Source organism: Danio rerio, chromosome 24 (genome assembly GCF_052040795.2).
Source record: "Danio rerio strain M-AB ecotype USA chromosome 24, GRCz13ab, whole genome shotgun sequence".
In the NCBI taxonomy this organism is placed as follows: domain Eukaryota; kingdom Metazoa; phylum Chordata; class Actinopteri; order Cypriniformes; family Danionidae; genus Danio; species Danio rerio.
Window position 1 is genome coordinate 16243827 of NC_141044.1, and position 17225 is coordinate 16261051.

At 36.3% G+C, this 17225-nt stretch overlaps 1 long non-coding RNA gene across 1 annotated transcript; it reads left to right on the plus strand.

Moving 5' to 3' along the window:
* Window positions 1-6903: 6903 nt before the first annotated feature.
* Window positions 6904-9743, plus strand: LOC147831027 (uncharacterized). The gene is made up of 2 exons (XR_015525456.1): window positions 6904-7051; window positions 9071-9743. It is a non-coding gene; the product is annotated as an uncharacterized LOC147831027 (long non-coding RNA).
* The last annotated feature ends 7482 nt before the right edge of the window (window positions 9744-17225 follow it).

Consider the following 17225-nt stretch of genomic DNA (forward strand, 5'->3'; position numbering starts at 1 on the left):
CAGGCCTTTTGCAACTCCATGATTCAGGGCCACTACAGTTTCACTCTCCAGGCCTTCTGCAACTCCATGATCCCGGGCCACTTCAGCTCCTTGATCCAGGCCCACTGCAGCTCCACGCTCCAGGGCCACCACAGATCCGTGCTTCAGGCCATCCGCTGTGTAAAAACATATGCTGGATAAGTTGGCGGTTCATTCCTCTGGGGTGACCCCTGATGAATTAAGGGACTAAGCCAAAAAGAAAATGAATAAATGATTAATAATTTTTGACAATACATACAATGTAAATCAGCATATTAGAATGATTCTTGAAGAACCGTGAAAATGAAGACTGGAGTCCTGATGCTGAAAATTCAGTTCTGAATCACAGAAATAAATACTATTTGAAATTACACTACATAAAAAATCATAGAAATGTACAGTTTTTGTTGTATTTTTAATCAAAAAAATAATGAGCAGAATAGTCTTTTTAAAAAAAAACCATTTAAAAGTCTGATTAACAAATCTTACTTACAAGTTAAAATCTTTCAAGTTTTTCCTCTTGTGAATATTAAAGAAGATTTTTAGCTGAAACTGTGGTCCTTGGTGATTCATAAAATGCAAATCAACAGGTTCAGATAATGTTAAAGACAAAAAATATCTAAAAATAATAAGGAAACAAAATCATATAAAGTCACATGTAATTTAGTTTCATTTTTGCATCTCACTGATGTAAAGACATTATGATTAACACACATGCTTCCTTTGCAATGACAACAGACCTGTCCGAATAACTTCCAATAGCAAAAAAAAACAAAAAAAAAAAACACACACACTAACTGTATGCATTCTGCATTTATCTGTAGCTTAGTCTTAATCTGTGTCAGATTATCCAGGCCTGAATTGAGTTTGCATGCAGGAGAGCAGAATGAATGTTCATGCATAACCAGAGAGGCTGATCAGACCAAGACTCACAGATCTGTTGGTTTCACTGATGGCCTGATCACCGAATCAATAGCGCTTTTCAGGTATGCTTCTATGGTATTAGTTACATAAACAGAGAGCAAAAAGAAGCACGCTGATTTGTTTTATTACGGATCAGGAACAGATTGCAGGAGCAGCTAATCATCGGGCTATTGGGTCGTGTGCCGAATCCCCTCATGGGCCTTTACACAAGCAAATCAGACATCAGATCAGATCAATATGATCCTCCACACACACACACACAGACACACAGACACACAGACACACACACACACACCTCGAGTTCATTGAATTCTTTCAGTGTTTGGAAAACAGATACTACAGCGCTGTAAATATAGCCTTATACATGATGAGATATCAATAACACATCGAGCTAAGTTGTCACGCTCAAAAGATGCATGAGACCATTAGAAGCTGTTAATTGTGTGTGAGCAAAAACTAACTCAGATTCGCACTTTGTAGTGATCTTAAGCTAGATTCTCCTAGCATTGGATTTAAAAGGATACACATTGGATTTAATCATTAACTCATGTCGATTCAAACAGTTGGCTGTAGTGAATGTGCTGAGCAGAAGATGAAGGTAATAATGTTGTAAATAATGTTCTGTTTCTTGCGTCTGATAGCTTGATTTTATAGGCATAGGGTTGTATAAGACTCTGACAATTTAACTTTGGATAAAATATCACGGATTCACAGGTATTGTGATCACTTCTTTAAAATACAGTATGTTCTTTTTAAATATTTGGGTAAAAACAATGTTTTACCCCATTTAACACAGTATATTTTATTTTAAGAAACATTTAAAATATTTTGGAACAGTAAACATGTCAGGCTAAAAAATTTAAATAAACCATTGACTTTTGCTCTCTTCATTTGTTTCAAAAACACAGATAATGTTGCCTTAAAAACTAAATAAAACAGTCATTAAAAACATGTTTAAAACACTCCCCAAAAGCTTACATATACCATAGGAAAGGTATAACAGAACATTTCAGTGGTTTTAAACCACTTATCATCCCATGCTTTTTTTTGTAATACCTTCATTTATCATCAGGTTTTGAGTTTTTCTGGACTTTCAAAGCACTATATCGGACTTACTTAACTCAAAGCACTATTTCTGACTGAAAAAAACGTAAAAAAATATATATATATCACTCTCAGAAAAAAATTTCTTAAGGTAAAAATGTATCTTTATTTCTGAGAGTGTGTTGAGAATGAAGTTACCTATAGGTAGGCCCAATCGGAATCTGTGCGCGCAGAATTCCACAGATTTTTAGCCCATCATTAATTCTGTTTATTTGCTTGAGTATAAATGTGTGCAGACCTATATTTATTCAGTTTTTAAATTAATTACAGTAATATTATTGACTAATATGAAAATGTTTATCTTATTTATGTAAAATGCAGTTTGTAAAGTAATATTTTATGTCTTTTAGTAGATATATTATAAGAAAGACTTGCTTTGTTTACCAAATAAATGAATCTAATTGGATTTGCATTTTAAACATTAAATAAAAGTTAAAAAGATATATATATATATATATATCTTTTTTATCCCTTCCAGCTGCAACCCATCAGTGGGAAACATCCAAACACACTCATTCACACACATACTCTAAGGACAATTTAGCTTACCCAATTCACTTATAGCACATGTCTTTGGACTGTGGGGGAAACCGGAGCACGCGGAGGAAACCCACGCGAACACGGAGAGAACATGCAAACTCCACACAGAAATTTCAAATATTGAATCTAAATTGCAAAATATGTTGCAGAGAGGGACGAAGCAGTGGCGAAGCATTGGAGAAGCAGTGGTGATGTAGGTAGTGCTGTCACCTCACAGCAGAAGTTTGCTGGATTGTTGGTTCAAACCTCGGCTCAGTTGGTGTTTCTGTTTGGAGTTTGCATGTTCTCCCTGCGTTCGTGTGGGTTTCCTCCGGGTGCTCCGGTTTCCCCCAAAGTCCAAAGACTTGCGGTACAGATGAATTGGGTAGGCTAAATTGTCCGTAGTGTATGAGTGTGTATGTGTATGTGTGTGTGTGTGTGGATGTTTCTCAGAGATGGGTTGCGCCTGGAAGGGCATCTGCTGCGTAAAAACGTGCTGGATAAGTTGGCGCTTCATTCCGCTGTGGCGACCCCGGATTAATAAAGGGACTAAGCTGACAAGAAAATGAATGAATGAATGAACAAATGTTGCAGACAATTTAAATATCGCAATGTATGGTTTTTCCAAAATCATTCATCCCTAGTTCAGTCAAACGAAAATGTACGAGTTTAAAGGGAGCACCAAACTCCACACCTAAACCCAACCATTATTGGGGAATGAGCAAATCATTCTAAATTGTATAAATGAGATTGAGATTGTACAAATTCATATAAATTAGCCAATTAATCAAAAAGTTAAAAACTGCTGTGAGATAGCGTTGTTTATCTATTTTTACTGTATTTTAATTAAAAAAAATAATTTAAAGAAGAAAAGAAGAGAAAAGGAAAGAAGGAAATGAAAAATAACAATAACATAACAACCTAAATGAAGAGTTGACTGGTCATATTGGTCCTTACAAGTCAGACTGATAGATAAATATCTGAGATAGAGTTACAAATTATAAAAGGCACAAACACAATGCATTTCTCCCAATATTACAAGTATTTATACATTTGCAGTTTTAGTGAAAAGGACATGTCCTCCATATTTTGAACTTTGGTAACAATATCTAACCATTCAGAATTTGTTGGTTTGTCCATATCTGATGCAATGTTGTATGATGTTGACACAGCATTCCTTAAGAGTGTAGAATACATGTTAGTTAGTTACATACATTATGTCCAATGTAGTTTGTTCAATTTATCTGTACCTCGTGTCTTTGGACTGTGGCGGAAACCATAGTACCCAAAGGAAACCTACATGAAAACGGAAAGAACATGCAACCTTCTTGCTGTGAGGCGACAGTCCTAACCACTCAGCCACTGTGTCGCCTTGATTTAAAACATGAATTAATGTAATAAAATGTAAATATAGTTTATTAATTATTATCAATGTTATTAGGGCATCTCAAATGTTTCATGTGGTTTGATGGATTTGTCCAGCAAGGCCAGTTTTTTTTGTCAGTGTAACTTTGCAGCTTATTCATTTGTCAGCCAACTGTGCCTCTCCATTGATCCTCATACAATCATTGACAGCCAACCGCAAGCATTCAATCAGGAGCTGAGGCCCAGTGACACTTTAACTTCTTGACATCCATTTATCAAGCAGAATTGCCAGCTCTTAATGCCTGTGCCACTCACATCATTGGCAAAGTGTGCCCTCCAACACACGAATTACAATAGCCGACCATCACAATGGCCACAAATGTGGGTTTTTAGAGCGCCATATAGAAGATAAACCCATTGTTTCAAGCTTCCTCACACTGGCTGTCAGGCTGCTAATTGTGTCCCTTTCAAAGCTTTTGTCTATCAGCACACTTCTGGACACCAATGTGAAAAGAACAAGAAGGGGGTCGAGGGTGTCCCGGGTTGGGTAACTCCGGGCCCCCTGAACGAGGGCACGTGTGCACCACAATGAAGCCTCCAGATTAGACGCTGAACAAAAGCCGGTGAACTGTAATTACACAGCAAACAGTGAATGAGTGAATGAGGCCTGACACTGCTCCATTGACAGCTGTTCTGCAGGCTGACTCTACTGTAAGCAGAGGAGGAGCAGACACATGCAGAACAGAGAGAGAGAGACTGGGGGGAGAGAGAGAGAGACTTTGGGCTTTTCCAGCCACTTTAATTACAAAGTAGAGAAAACATTAAACAAATAATTATTCATTGATTAAAATTTTTAGAGGTTCAGAACTTTATTGCATGTCTGCAAAATGTAGTTACTCCCCCCAAAACATTTCATTCATGCTTCAAAACATAGTTATTGTTTTAGTCATTTGACCAAGGCCACCAAAACAGAAAGAGTATTTTTCATCATGTGAGCCACACAGCTCAAAATAATTAGCTCTTTTTTCAGCATGACAGTCATCCATGGAAATTTAGGTTTAAAAAAATCTTAGATTTGTTGAGAAGAGTCAATGGTAAATAGAATACTTAAATAAATAAATAAATGAACATTTGTATTTTAGTACATTTAATTGTGTACAAATGTATTACATGCAAAGTGTAATCTTGCTTGTCCAATTACTCTATTGTTTATTCTTCCAATTGTTTCTTATGTATGCCACAAATACAGAAAATACAGAAAGTGCTCAAAAATGTCTCTGTCAGTGGTTTCATACTATTATATTTAATTTACCAGTCACACAAGTGCCAATTTCACATCTGTCACATCCATAACGCCAAAGTGTCACATCCATAATGAAGCTTTTTCCTCATAAATGCAGAAATGTCAAACAAAATCTAAAAAAAAATTAAATCTAAAATCAAAAATAAAATCTTTTGGGTTGTGTAGTTTAATTCACAACATTTCTACAAAGTACAGTATGTTGTCTACTGTAAATCTATCTATCTATCTATCTATCTATCTATCTATCTATCTATCTATCTATCTATCTATCTATCTATCTATCTATCTATCTATCTATCTATCCATCCATCCATCCATCCATCCATCTATCATCTATCTATCTATCTATCTATCTATCTATCTATCTATCTATCTATTTATTTATCTATCATCCATCCATCCACCCACCCACCCACCCACCCACCCATCCATCCATCCATCCATCCATCCATCCATCCATCCATCCATCCATCTATCCATCAGGTACCATATATGATACATTGTTAATGCAAATTGTATTGCAACTGGAGGACATTTACCAATTTACCACATATTTTATGGTGTAAACATGTGTATACAAATGTTTGATAATTGAATAAATAATTATTTTTTAAGTGTGATAGCTTACACAATGAAAATAGATTGAGAAGTTGTAAAGAGTTTGACAGTTTAAATGAGAACTGACTCATTGTTTTGATCAACAAGCCATTTGCAATTAGCTTTTGTTCAAACTCCAGACAATTGTACTTACTGTTTGTACACGTGCCAAAGCATTTGCAATTTGCTTAAATCAACAAGAAATGCCACTCTTAGGTGAACAATAAGCCAATTGTTCAGAGATCTAAACTTCTTGTTTTGATTTCAATTGAAAACTGAGCCAAAGCAATTGAGAAAAACTGTAAAAAAAAAAAAAAGTAAATAAAATTAAGAACATTATGATAATAAACATTTTAAATGCCTTTTTTCATGTCTTTAAACTTCATATAAACCTTATAAAATAAATTTTACATATTTAAAGCAACAACTTTTTAAGCAAAGAGCAAAACATCAAACTAAATAAAAGAACAAATATTAAATGCTTCCGTTTCATTATTAAACATCAGCTTCTAATAAAATCATGTTGATATTAAATTCTGTTGACAGGCCAGTTGAATTTCTCTGTAAAATCTGTTGACAGGCCAACATTCATTCATAACTTGTAAATAACCTTGCCAAAACATTTCATAAATATTGTTTGTCAGTTTCTCAATGATGGGTTGCAGCTGGAAGGGCATCCGCTGCGTAAAACATATGCCGGATAAGTTGGCGGTTCATTCCGCTGTGGTGACCCCAGATTAATAAAGGGAAGCTGAAAAGAAAATGAATGAATGAATTCTTTGTCAGCTACCCAAACCACATGTAAAATACATAAAATCATAAATGCATCCTTTTAAAAACGTATATTTTATATGAACATTAACCCGAAATTGCTGCTAAATCAACTTAAGCAGTTTTTAATCACTTCAAAATACCTAATCTCTAATCTTTCCTGCTGTGCAAGAAATTCATAGCGGGCGTAAAAACATCACGTGATCATTGACAGCTTCAGTTTTAACAGGTGTGACTAATGACAGCCTGATATTTCCTACTCAGAGCTAATTTGCGGAGGGTCTTAAAGCAGCACTAGAATCTGCTTAAGCGGCTGAAATGAGGGCTGAAGCAGCAGAGGTTAAAGACTGGAGATGAGGCTGTGTGTCGGTTTAGCTCAGCTCAAGCACACCGGGGGAGCTATTGAAATGCAGAGCCCTGGATGAACCTCATTAAAGGTTTACAGTTCAGGTAGAGCAATAACAGAGAGAGCAAAGACTGTGTTTTATGTCTCACAGTAGGTCAGTATGGGGCAAATATGGAGATGCAGGTCTCAAATATCTTTTTTTAGATATGTTTGCTCTTTCAGTTCGGTAAACTTTCATTCAAAATAGCTGAAAAAAATCACTTCAATTAAGGTAGTGTTCACTTCTTTTACAGTAAACTGGTGGCTCATGGGGTAAGCACTGTTGCCTCACAGCAGGAAGGTTGCTGGTTCTAGTCCCGGCTGGGTCAGTTGACATTTCTGTGCAGAGTTTGAATGTTCTCCCCGTGTTTCCTTCAGATGCTTCAGTTTTCTTCCAAAGTCCAAAGACATGCGCTATAGGTAAATTGAATAAACTAAATTGGCCCTAGTGTATGTGTAAATGTAAGAGTGTATGGGTGTTTCCCGGTGTTGGGTTGCAGCTGGAAGGGCATCCGCTGTGTAAACCTCATGCTGGAAATTAAGTTGGCAGTTCATTCCGCTGTGGCGACCCCTGATTAATAAAGAGATTAAGACAAAATGTTTGATAAATGAATGAATAAATTGGCCATAGTGTATGAGTGTGTGTGAATGTGAGAGCGTGTGGATGTTTTCCAGTACTACAGTAGGTTAGAGCTGGAAAGGTATCCGCTGTGCTAAACATATGCTGAATTAGTTGGTTGTTCATTCCACTGTGGCGACCCAAGATAAGTAAAGGGACTAAGCTGAAGGAAAATGAATGAATAAAAATTATTAAAAATTGTTAAAAAAAGATACCTTATTTGTAAGAAATTAAAAGCCCACTAGAAAAATTCTAGTTTCTCTGGATTTATGATTTATAGTTTATTTTATTTACTTATTTATTTATTTATTTATTTTTTGAGTAAAACAATTTTTTGTTTGACTTTACAAACTATTAATGGCCTTTCTTCCAAAATTTAAATAAATATGTTGTCATGAGCTGTTCATTTATTTATTTTTGGAAAAAAGGAACAAAAACCTGCCATGTAATGAACGCAATTTATTCAAAAAATTCAAAATTGTCAAGAAATCCGTAACCATGATTTTCATTTGTGTGTGTGTGTGTGTGTGTGTGTGTGTGTGTGTGTGTGTGTGTGTGTTTGTGTTTGTGCAAGTCTTGTTTTATTTCAGCTAGAATAAAAGCAGTTTTTAATAAAAAAAAAAAAAAGATAAGATCAAAATTACATATCCTATATATTTTTTCGATAGTCTACAAAACTAACTATCGTTATACAAAAACTTGCCTAATTACCCTAACATGCCTAGTTCACTTTAAGCTTTATAGAAGTGTCTTGAAAAATATCTATTTAAATAATATTTACTGTCATCATGACAAAGATAAAACAAATCAGTTATTAGAAATGAGTTATTAAAACTAATATATTTAGAAATGTTTAAAACAAATAAGACTTTTTCTAGAAGAAAAAATATTATCAGACACACTGTGAAAATTTCCTTGCTCTGTCAAACATCATTTGGGAAATATTTAAAAAAGAAAAAAAAAATCAATAAGGGCTAATAATTCTGACTTTAACTGTATATATATACATTCTTTTTTATCAGAATTGTGAAGAAATTAGTAACCATGAATTTATTTATGAACCATAAGTGTTATTTTGTCCATTGTTGTTTTCTGTGACTATAAATGTCATCAGAACAGAATAAATTTTAATTAATTCATTTTTAAAAAGTTTAATTTTATCTATGTAGAATTTTTTTTTCTATACAAAAACATTCTTAATTCAACACTGTATAATTTAGCATTAAGCTGTTTTTTTTAAATAACAAACTCTTTCAAAGTTCCCCTAACATCCTTTTAACACTTTTACCCCATTTCCATTAACAATTCATTAGCAACATCCAAACAAACAAACAAACCAATGCCATTAAAAAAACTCAACTCCTCTATATGTTAAATTCCAAGTGATTTCCTCCCAGTGAAGGGAAGTGTTTGACTGATGGGAGTTTTGGCAGTGAAGCCACGCCTTCTTTCTCATTGTCCACAGAACCTCAGGAGATGGACTTCACCTGATCCTCATCTCCATGGCCTCCAGCCTCCATTCACAACCCTGCTACTTTAAGCTGCTCTCCAACAATCATGCATTCATGTGCGCGTAATTGGCATCAGCGAATACTGACTGTTTTGGTGGGCCCTTAAACACTGTTAGGGTCTTTGGATGTCACTTCTTGTCAGACAAAAGCCTGGAGGTGTTGCCCCCCATTTCCATCTATTTAGAGTGCTGGGAAGAGGTTGAAACGGCCCTGTGTTTACTGTAAACTTTGGTAGGAGGGAAAACGCTGAGTGCTGCTGAACTGCTCTTATTAGTGTCCAGCAGACATCAATAGCTGGAGTCTTAATTAAACAAGCTGATGCTGGAGTGTCAATCAAGCGGGCAGAACAGATTCTTACTGTCTGATACATACAATATTCTTCATTCCCTTGTGGAATCACTGTGTGTTGTGGAGGGGAAATCACGTGAAAGAAATGCAGACGCGTAAGCATATAGAGCTAATCCAGATGGCTTTTTACATTTGGGTTTATTTCTAGGCTTCGCTGTGTTGCCTTTTGTTGGTTCATTCTCTTTTATACATGTGCTCTCTGTTCATTTATTATTTCTTTTTTCATTTTTCATTTTTTAAATAAATCTTCATTTAAAGGGTTATGTTCTTAAAAGGCAACAGTGTTTGTAAATTGTATATATTTTTGCAAATGATTGTTGAAAATAATATTTAAATATATACAACATATATAAATATAACAACAAATTTCAATGAAAAACAAATATATGATTAAAACAACAGGATGTGTTAAAATTGTTAAGTAACTGTAAACAAAAAAATTAATGAGTTTTACTTATGAAAAAACGATGTCATTAATAAAATTATGAATTATCGATGTATAAACAATAAATTAACATTACTAATAAATTTATAAATCATCAATATATACATCAACATTAAATAAACATCACTAATAAAATTACGAAGTATACAAAATAAGCATTAAGTGAATGTCATAAATATATAAACATTAAATTAAGGTCACTAATAAAATTACGAATAATCAATATATAATTAAACATTGAATAAATGTCACTAATAAAATTACAAATCATCAATATATTAATAACATTAAATTAACATCACTAATAAAATTATAAACCATCAATATATAAAGAAACATTAAACTAATGTCACTGATAAAATCACAAATCATCGATAAAGAAACATTAAATCAATGTCACTAATCAAATTACCAATCAACAATAAATAAATAAATAAGCATTAAATGAACATCATTAATAAAATTATGAATTAACAATATATAAATAAATATTAATTTAAAGTCATTAATAAAATTACGAATCATCGATATATAAAAAACATTAGTTAAACCCACTAATAAAATGACAAATTATCAATATAGAAATAAACATTAAATGAACTGCTACATAAATAAAAAAATTTGTAAGATTATCTAAATAAAACAGAAAATAGCATAACTACAAAATAAATGTTCAAAAAAAGAAAATGAAAGAATTATTCATAATAAAACAGCCTTGAAAGAGGACGAAATCACAAACAAATATTAACTCTCATTCTTTATCATTGATATGGGGAAAGTGGTTAAAAAGCCGGAATTATGCATGAATGTCAGGTCTTAAATCAAAAGCCTCTTGTGGAAAAGAGAAAGCTCAATTCCCACAACTCCGCAGGATTTTGCTTTGCCTGCATGGTGTCTTTGTGGAAAGCAGTTGTATGTTATCTGAGTAACAGAAACAGCCCTGGTAATCCTTTATGTGGCAGGACGCATAACTGTTCTGAGTCCCCTGACAGTCAGTCAGTGTGGGGGTTTGTGGATCTCCATTGTCATTGAGCAGCGCCTCACACCGTCACACTATTGCATTCATTGTAATGTGGCCTGAGTTTTTTTTTTTTTTTTGCATGACCATGAGGCCAATCTGCTTGGATTGCTGCGCTTGGTCAGGGGTCTATAGGTTTGCAATGAGGTCTGTATTTCACTCACTTTCAACTGTCTTTATCTTTGTACTCTGTTAGTGTGGTGAGAGGAGCTAAAGGTGTGATGTTATTTTATTCAGGCTTACACTAATTAGACCGCATCTCTAAGGCTCTGTTTACAACTTGAATTAAAGACATAGATCAGCCTAACTTTAAATGTACTCCTAATTTACTCAGCCTGAGGACATGCGAGATGTAGCTGACTTTTTTGTTTTTACGGTAGACCATTAAGGAAGATTTTTTCTTGATTTACAACCCCAAATCAGAAAAAGTTGGGGCAGTATGGAAAATTCTGATAAAAAAGAAAGTAGTGATTTCTAAACTTACTTTGACTTGTATTTCATTGCAGACAGCAGAATGAACCACCAACTTATCCAGCACGTTTTATGCAGCGGATGCCCTTACAGCTACAACCTATCACTGGGAAACACTCATTCCCTTTCATTCTCACACATACACTATGGACAATTTTAGCTTACCCAATTCACCTGTACCGCATGTCTTTGGACTTGTAGAGGAAACTGGAGCACCCGAAGGAAACCCACACAAACACGGGTAGAACTTGCAAACTCCACACAGAAATGCCAACAGCCTTCTTGCTAATCTGTTTCATTTCATTTGTAAATATGCATCTTTTCCTGTCATTCAGACCTGCAACACAGTCCAAAAAAGTTTGGACAGGAGCAGTTTAGGGCTACTAATCAGGAAACTTGATTAAATAATAGTGTGATTTGAAGCAGGTGATATCAGCAGGGGCCTCATGTACTGAGACTTGCATTGAATTAATACTAAAACATTTCATGCGAAGGTGTTCCTATTGGAGGTAGGCCGGAGAAAAACTGTGTTATTTGCAAGTTTGTCCCCCGGAATTAATAACATAAGGATTAAAAAAAATAGAGTGGGAGAGTGTAGCTGACGCAGTTTACGCAGTGGGGTCTGAACATCGCACTGTGAATGAATAATTTAAAAAGAAATGGTCCAATGTAAAGGTGCAGGTTAAGAGAAGAACAGCGGCAAACCATCAAAGTGTGGACCGAACAGGCGGGGGAACAGGAGATGCTGAACCAACACCTTTTGAGCAGAGATTTTATTCAATTGTGGGAGACATTTTACTGTCTGGAGTAGTATCCGTGTCTGTGGGAGACACAGATGTAGAGGATCACTTTGTTGGGGCTGTTTAGCAGCACCCAACTGGCATTTCAGCTGCTCTACAACTAACCGAGTACAATAAAGGACATCATTGTATCTGCGCTCTTGGTCAGTTTGTGGGTTGTTGAGGGGGGTTAACAGCTACGTCTTTAAAGGATAACCGCAGTCTCCTGATATGCAGTTAAATAATTACGCTCAATAAAATAAAATAAAACAAAATAAAAAAAACTTAGCTGAAATAATATCTTTAAATACATCACTCACTAAAAAGCCACCCATTGTGCACCCTGCCACCTTGGAGCAGGTTTTTCACATGTGTTGGTGCGATACTTTGTAGTACAGCTGCACAATTAATCGAAAAAAGATCGCAATCTCGGTTCGACGCCTCTAGACGATCTTAATCCAGCATTTCTACGATTCTGCCAATCATATTTTCAAGTTCAAGAGAGAAGCAAAGGTGGCTGCACGAGTCTTTTCATTGGCACCTCCAAATGATGTTAAAAGAATCACATACTGTATTTATAAAGTATAATTCACCTAAAATTTCACTTTTGTCTTCATATAATGCTGTATTCACGGCCGGGAAATTACATGTGATATGATCTGATAACGTGCGTGCCCTACTTAATAGCCGCGTTACCACTATCGCACCTAAAGCAAGCGAGTCAGGGCGAGTCAAGGCCAGTCGCATTTCCACTGTCACTTCTGGGGTCTAATCAGGCCAAAGAAGGGCTTTCTCGGGGAATACCTTGGGCCAAAGGCCAACTGGGGCTTCGGGGCGGAGTGAAAGGAGAGGCGGGCACAGTTTTCTGATCGCACACGTACATGCGCCGGCCAAACAAATAAATAAATAAGGGAAACATCTAGCCTTTTTAGACTGGGGCCCTTTGCTTATGATCGCCCTTGTGTTTTTCTTTTAATTAGGCTGTTGCATAAAATAATAAAGTTTTAATTTCTAAGTGACATTCTTAGCTGCGTCCTCCTTGATGTTTCAATAACGCATTATAAGCTTTACACCATATTAAAGACACAGCAGATAGTAAAGTTTTTTAAGAGTTTTTGTCAAGTTTAAAAGGTGTGTTTGTGCACATTTTCCCTGTATGTGAATGTGAGACCGAGCAAAAGAGTGCTCCCCTCAGCTCTGTTCCCTTAGGCTTCTTTTCTTATTTAATTTATTTTGAAGATAATACACAATATGAATACAACAGAAAGACATTAAACTTTACAAATTACGTGTCCACTTTTGCAGGCTCAAAACAGTGTCATATCTTGATAAAATAGCCTAAGTTATATTGAAATCATTAAAAGAATTACAAATATCGGATATAATAAAATCTTATTAAATAAATAAACCAATATAAAACTAACAAAAGCTACGTAGGTTTATACAATACATAAACCGTTTTTAAGCCATATTAAGCTTTCATTTTACAAAGGCCTATCTGAAAAAAAAGATTTTAGATATTTTCTAAAAACAATAAACATCGGAGAAGGTTTAAAATATTATTTATAAAGTATTTGGATACGATGATATTAATCAAATCGTTCAAACAGAGCATTTTTGGTTGTGTGAAAGCAGAAACTATAGGCAACCTTTTTCTCTGTCATCCAGTCCTGCGTGCAGCGCCTCTTTAGAAATGCATTAGGGAAAACTGCATACAAAATGTGTTCTGTGTCCACAAACAACTGTTTGCTTTTATATGACGTGGTAAAATTTAAAAATGAAATTTTAAATGCATGTAGGCGTAGAGCTTTATTAGTGAAAAGATGCTGAGCCCAACGAAATGTAGACTATATTTTATTAATTGCTCTTATGTGCCAAAACACTTAACACTTTCCTTTATTTAAAGATCTCAGAATAATATACAACAGCCTAATATTAATCATCTAATATTAAGTGTCATATAGCCTAGGGAAAAAATATGTTTCAGGTCTCTCCTAAGCATTTGAGCTGAATGTTTGACGTCGTCTATCTAAAAGAGGATGTTATAAAATACATTTTCTTATTATTAACAGAGAACTTCTGTGGTGTTATATTATGTATGATGCGCTCACTGTGCTGGGTCCCTCCGTTAGTGGCGAGACCACTCAATCCACAATAGCAACAGCCGGTCGGTGAGTATGAGAACACACAGGGCTGTGCATGTAGACATATAATGTAATGCTGTACAGTAACGTGTCGTCTGTTTGTTTTGGTTGTCTTCATTTTTAATGGTTTCGTGATGATGGTGTGCTTTATCTGCCTGATTCCCGCTGAAGTGGGCGGTTTGTGTGACGTTTGATTCGGGGATCGTTCTGGGGGTGGGGTCTGCATGACGCGCTGTGAGCTACTAGCCCGACAGTGGAAATGAGACATGATTTCGGCCTCACTGCTCAATCTCTCGGGCGATTGGCCCGGCCTGGCCCGATAAAAGCCCTGGCTCGCACTAGCCCGACAGTGGAAATGCGGCTATTAATAGACGCGTCTTAGCCAACAGAACCTGCATATACTGTGAGTAACAGGTAATTGTAAATACTGTTCAGTTTGTGGCACAGAGTGATTGTTTGAGCCGCGCGCGAAGTATAAACAGCACTTAAGCCTCCTTTCCGCTGCAAACGACAAACGACAAGCGACAGACCGGAAGTTTTCCAATGGAGAGCAGTCCGGGAGCTGCGTGGAGTTCCGATCATCTCCGTATGCAGAAAATTCGGATCCGAATTGAGCTGCAGATCCGTTGAAATATTTGAACTCCTGCGACTAGACCGTATGCAACCTGCCGACCGGATATGATGTATTCCAGTGTTGTCCAAGCAGATCCGTGCGCGCGAGATGAGAAATAGGAGTTTATTTGGTTATTTTTTGAATTATAAAAAGTCTATATTAAAAAAAAAAACTTTTCTGTTCATAAATGGAAGTAAGAAAGTAATAAAAATATATAATTTTAATGTTGTCTCCACATTCCCTCCAATATTTTAGCGGTCTATGAGTTTCTAGTATTCATTCGTCCATTAAACTATCTAAAAGCCTAGAGAATAAAGGCTCTTGCTTTTGCCCTCCTTTATTTCGGACACCGTGAGAATCAGCTTTTTCCCGTGGTGCATGACAACACTGAAAATACTGTGCAGCTGCCACAAGGGGCGTATTCCGACAGACGTGTCCAAATGTTGTGTGCAGTGGAAAGGCGGCTTTGGCAGTGAAAATAAAACTGAAAGCGTGCACATCATTTAAATAATCATATCACATTTTAGAGTTATGATTGCGACAAGCATTTGATAAGTTTTTTCTTTCATAGCGAACACACATTTGTGCATGAAAATAAATGTTTACAGTGTCAGTATAACTACTCCAGCCTATATAATGTTGATTTTACCAGTGAATTAAATGGTCTAAAAATGTTGTCAATGACAGATTGCAAACATAGGCCTATATCTCAAAGATAATTCAACATCAGAATAATTATGAGTAGAATAGAATTATTTACAGAAACCAGTAGACTTACACATAATATTAATACTGTTGTTTTAAAAAATTCGCGATTTTAGCCAGAATCGTGCAGCTCTACTTTGTAGTGTGCATAACACACTAGGTAACGCAGGTAACATAATTACCTGTAGGAGTCGCCAATTGAAATAAAACATACACACACAATAAATACACGTACGCCAGACAGGAAGTTGGCGTGGACCAACGCACATTTTCAAGTTAATTTCATCGTTAGTAAACACAAACATAAGCGTGAAACCTGGCGTATACGCAAAGTTTTGGTGTGTACGCAGCGTTGATACATGATGCCCCAGGTGATTGTAATATGATTTGGTACAAAAGCTGCATCCAAAAATAGGTCTAGTCCTTTAGGAAGGACTAGAAAGGCTGAGGATCACCAGTTTGCCAACAAATAAATTATTGAAGTGTTTAAAAACAATGTTCCTCAAAGTAAGATAGGAAGACATTTGGATATTTTACCTTCAGCAGTGCATAACATAATTAAAAGATAGGAAGGAGCTCATCATTCTTCTATAAGCGATATCACCACATGGGCTCAGGACTACTTCGTCAAACTACTTTTTGTCAAGTACAACAATACGTAGTTACATTAACAAATGCTGGTTAAAATTGTACTGTGCAAAAGAAAGCCCTATGTTAACAGTGTCTAGAGACACCGGCAAATTCTCTGGGCTTGGAGGCATCTGGGATGGATCATCACACAGTGGAAACGTGTACAGATGAATCATACTGTGTTCACACCAGATGCGAAACGTGTGTCAAGCGCGAGTGATTTACATGTTAAGTCAATGCAAACGTGCAAATAGACATCCTGCGGCGCGATACGCGCGAATAGCGCAGCGCAAATGACGCAAATTGCACGAATGACGCGAATTGCGCGAATGGTGCGGTGCGAATGGCGCAATACATGCAAATGGCGCGCCGCGAATTGAGCATTTTGCGCGTTTGACACACTTAACGCGCGTTTCGCGTGAATCACTCGGGTTCGAACATCTGAACTTCAGCGGACATTCGCGCCACGTTAACCAATCAGGAGCTTGCTTTTGTAGGGGCGTGATTGTGAGGTATAGCCTGTTGTCGGTGTTCCGGGGGAAAATCCTCCACCTGTCACAGACAACAGTTCATCAAACTGGACTTGGCTCAGTCAAAAGCACAGCTGAAAGCCTCCGTCATATAGGTTCAGTTTCTGGAGGAGTTTATGAGCTCACAGAGCTTGATGCACCTCTGCAAGGATGTAGTGGACTCAGACACAGCCCTAAACGTATCGACGCTGTTTTTCCAGTCTTCATAAAGCACATAAACACTGTTATTTTCTCAATAAAATCCATGTTAGCCATTTAGCTATAAAGCTAGAGTCACCGTGCAGACAGAAGCCCTGCCCATCACGCAAATCCGCGTCTATTCTGAAGTGAATTTGACGCGCGAATGATGCAGATTTGATGCGCAAATGAAGCGGGGTTTGATGCGCGAATGAAGCGAGTAACCTCAAATGTTCATGTGGCTTTTTA